At 43.4% G+C, this 4,303-nt stretch overlaps 1 pseudogene; it reads right to left on the bottom strand.

The window, feature by feature from the left end:
• Positions 1-367: 367 nt before the first annotated feature.
• Positions 368-1,256, bottom strand: LOC144372672 (olfactory receptor 14I1-like; annotated as a pseudogene).
• Positions 1,257-4,303: the final 3,047 nt, after the last annotated feature.

Genomic DNA, 4,303 nt, shown 5'->3' on the forward strand with positions numbered 1-4,303 from the left:
ACAACACGCATTCCTGTTCCCTGCTTGTTTTGGGCTCTTTGATGTCTAGCTAAATCTGGTACCATGACAGAAGTGTGTCCTCCAACAAACCCTTAGTAACCCCGTGAAGAACGACAGGCTCTATATGAGGCACGTGAATGAGTTAGGGGAGAAGAGGTCGCCTCAAGAGGTTGCCTTTACGGAATTTTTAACTATTTTACATGCAAATATTTTTATATTCCGAGGAAATATTTAAAGTCCAACAAGCTGCAGTATGGCTGATTTTCTCTTTCTCCCATTCCACAATTTCCAGTATGTCTTGGTCATTTCGGGGTCGGTTGCGCACCTTCCTTTTGTCCCAGAGTGCTGTTTGGGTTTGCTTGGTCCTTCACAGATGCGCAGTGACCACCAGGAAGCTCTCCTTCTGCAGAGGACGGATCTTCCCACACAGCCCCTCCACCGCTGCTCTGATCTCCCTGTTTCTCAGACTGCTGATGGTGGGAGGCAGAACGTGTGCGCCAAAGCAATCACCAAGTCCTGCGCAGAGGAAGCCTCCGCAGCTGGCGCCACGGCTGCCCAGAGCCCGGTGGTCGGGAAGAGCACGGTGACCAGCAGCTGCGGAGAGCAGGTGAAGATGGCCTTTGCTCGGCTCTCCACCGAGGGGAGAAGATTCAGAAGAGGCGACCATAAGAACAAAGCACCCCAGCACCAAGTACGAGCTCAGAGCCAGGGCCTCAAATTCCACCAAGAAAACCTCACAGGAAACCAGGGCCAGCACTTGAGAGATGTTGCAGAAAAACTGGTGGATCCCGCTGGATCTTGAAATGCGCTCCCAAAATACGTTGCCAGTGTGGACGCCGCGTAGGAAAAGCAACTTAGCCAGGCAGCGGCTGCCACCTGGTGGCATTTTGCTGGGGTTATCGTGGCTCCATAGTGGAGCAAGTGACAGATGGCCAGAGAGCGGTCATAGGACATGACCATGAGAAAAGCCAGCTATGCCTGAGTGGCACCGCCGCGCTAGGAGATGGAGTCGTGGTGGGTCAGGGCGCCGTGCGCAGACTCGGAGAGAGTGACTGGGACATAGCACAGGTCCAGAAAGGTCAGGTTCCTCAGGAAGAAATACAGGGGCGTGAGAGTGAGGGCCGCCAGGGTGAGCAGGTTCCCCGCCACCATGGCAAGGTAAAGCAGCAGGAGCAGCCCTCTGGAACCAGCGGCAGCCCTCGGTTATCTGAGAGGCCCAGGAACAGGAATTCGGCCACCTCTGAGAGATTGTCCATGTGGCAGGGAGATGTGTAAGCTGCTTATCAAGTGGAAGACATGCAACGAATTAAAATAAGGGGCTGGGGCTGCAGCTCAGTGATTGAGGGCTTCCTCGCATGAGTGAGGCACTGGGTGCCACCCTCAGCACCACATGAAAATAAATGAATAAATCAAAGATATTGTGTCCATCTACAATTTAAAAAAAATATTTTAAAAAATTAAAATGAGTTTTTAGAAAATGAAACCTGAGTGTGTAGAAATGAGTCCTGCATTAGTTGAGACTATTGGATTTCTTAAGTACATGGGTGGAGGTAGACTTTTATTTTTTTTACATGGACATATTTTTGAGAGAGATATGCCTATAAGAATTAGCAACTCATTTCCAAAAGATTTTATTGATGAAGTTTATGTCCTATGCTGTATTCCTCAAACATGAGATCAATAATTTTGCATCAAATGAAACTATGTTAAAAATTCTCAGATTTCAAGTTCCAAGGTAAATAACTGAATAAGAATTTGTGGAATAAAACCAATAATTTGGCTCACACAAAAGTATCTGGGTGATTTTTTTGTGTGTGTCTTTTATTTGTGTTTTCTATGATCGTGTGTTTGTGACCATAGTTCTACTGGGGGGGGGGGGGACAGCCTGCCCAGCTTGTTGCGCTATACTGTTGGTGGTAAGTGATGCTACAATGAGGATTTACCACTTAAGTCAAGGAAGGAATTGGAACTTTGACTTCACAGCACGCAGTGAATGATTCTGATCCTAGAGAGGACAGTTTATTTTGTTTCAGGGCACAAGCTACACAGCAGTCATGACAATGCGGTACCTGGTGGCATGCTCTCTGTGCCAGCTGTTGACAACCGTAGAGCACACACACAACTCAGTCAATACTCACAATGGCACAATAAAATGGATTTGTCAGTCTTGTCATTCTACAGAAGAAATGGGCCTGGCACATCAACTGACTTTCCCAATGTCTCTTGGAAAGCCAGAGGCCAAGCCAGTTTGCTATCAGGACAATCAATTCATGTCCAGCATGTGTTGCTGAAGCAGTCCAGAGCCCCCCACCCAGAAGACCTTTGCTTTTATAGTTAAGCTTCTCCTCTTGTCAGATCAGTAGGATGTCTGCAGAGGTTATTGTGGTTTAAGTTTCCTCTTTCTGGTAAATGCCAGGCTTGTACACAAAAGATGTGACAGAGTAGAGTCTGAAAATTTGTTGTAAAAAAAAAAAAAGATATCATCTCTGTTTTCTTGGTACAACTTGTGAAACCTGGGTCTGATCTGGGGGATGGAACAGAGAGCACTTGTCATGTAAACCTCAAAGTCCCCACACATACTGGGTACAAAGTTCAATAAATTTCCAAAGTCTTGGTTCAGAGGAAGAGTTCTTAGGTGAGAGCCACCTCTGAACCCTGCAATCAATAATCCTGCTTTTTGAAAAGCCCTCGGGTATCCTGTCTCTTCTGTCCTACTTTATCAAAAACCTCCACATCCTACTAACTCTCTTTAAGGGAGCACAGTTTCAAACAACCTGATTTCATGAAAATTAACATTTTTCTACAGGGTTGCTTAATTGGTGGGTATATTTGCCCATTCTCAGTGGTATTTTCTGCATGTTTGAAACATCAGCCCATCTGCATCAAAACATCCCTGTGCTTGGTTCTGTCCTCAAACTTCAGAATATTGCCACTCAAAACAATTTATTAAGCTACTCCAAATAAGAGGCAACCTTAAACTAGTCATTTTAAAACCAAGTTACTGATTAGCCCTCTTAATTCAGCATTGTTGTATTACCTTGTATGACTAGTGGTGGACTCTGTAAAACACACACTGCTCCCTTTACAACAAGGTATGTCCTCTCCAAACTGCAGGAGCCAGAACCCATGATTTATGACAAATGACAGGACAATCATCTCTCCATGGGTTATAAATAATAGCTTGAGATATTTCATCATACCATTAATTCGCTGAAAAGACTGACTCTTACACAGCCCAGCAAGGAGCAAACATACTTGCAATGCAAGTACTCTTCTTGATAAAGAGCAAAATATAAAAACAAGTTATTGTAAAAGAAAACCACAGAAAGGAAATGCCTGGGCAGCTCACAAAGCTGAAAACTATGCTCACTAATCAATTAAAGCTGTGTCAACCTAACTGCTCCAGGAATGCATTTGAAAACTTGATGGTAATTTTTTATAATGTAAAACGTAACAATGCAAATCTGACTGACAAGTGCCCACAGGCAACCACCTTGGAGGCCCAGGAACTGCTTCTGGAAGCTGTGAACTTTGGGTGGGGGTTGTTTTGTGCAGCAGATTGAGCCCAGGGTCATTCAACCACTGAGCCACATCCTGACCCATTTTATCTTTTATTTTGAGACTGCTTCTCACTAAATTGTTTAGGGCCTTGCTGAGTTGCCCAGTTTGGCCTTGAACTTGCAATCCTCCTGCCTTAGCCTCCCACATTGCTGAGATGATAGGCAGGCCTGGACTCAAGGGCTTTTTGTTTTTCAATGTATTTAAAGATGTTTGTTCCAGCATGTTTAAATCTCTAACTTCCATTGCTGGGAGAATGAATGGTTTGCCTGTTTTATTCCAAATCAGAATACTCCACAGCAGCTAAACTAAATATGAAAACCCCACATATGTCAGTCAGTAGGAAAACTTACAGTGTGTTTTGACAAAAAGAAATAATGTTCAGCCTGTTACTTAAAATGTATTTCTAATCATATGGGTAAAACATTTGAAATAGTCACATTTTTATGCTGCTAAGAGGGCAATACAATTTATAGTTTTCAGATGGTTCCTGTGATTGAAAAGTTATAGTTCAGTGACTATTTGAATGATAGAAAATTCAATGTTGAAATAACTAGGACAAATTTGTAGAGATACAAACATAGTGTATTAATTATCATTATAATATATAACACATGTGAATTAATGTGCCTGTTCAAAACGGGAGGCATATTTATTGACACATTCATTAAGAAAAATTTGGTAGTTAACAAAACCATTAAAAAGCCCAAGACACCCTCACACGAACACACACACTACTGGTGGG

This window comes from Ictidomys tridecemlineatus, unplaced genomic scaffold (assembly GCF_052094955.1).
Source record: "Ictidomys tridecemlineatus isolate mIctTri1 unplaced genomic scaffold, mIctTri1.hap1 Scaffold_1437, whole genome shotgun sequence".
Lineage (NCBI taxonomy): Eukaryota > Metazoa > Chordata > Mammalia > Rodentia > Sciuridae > Ictidomys > Ictidomys tridecemlineatus.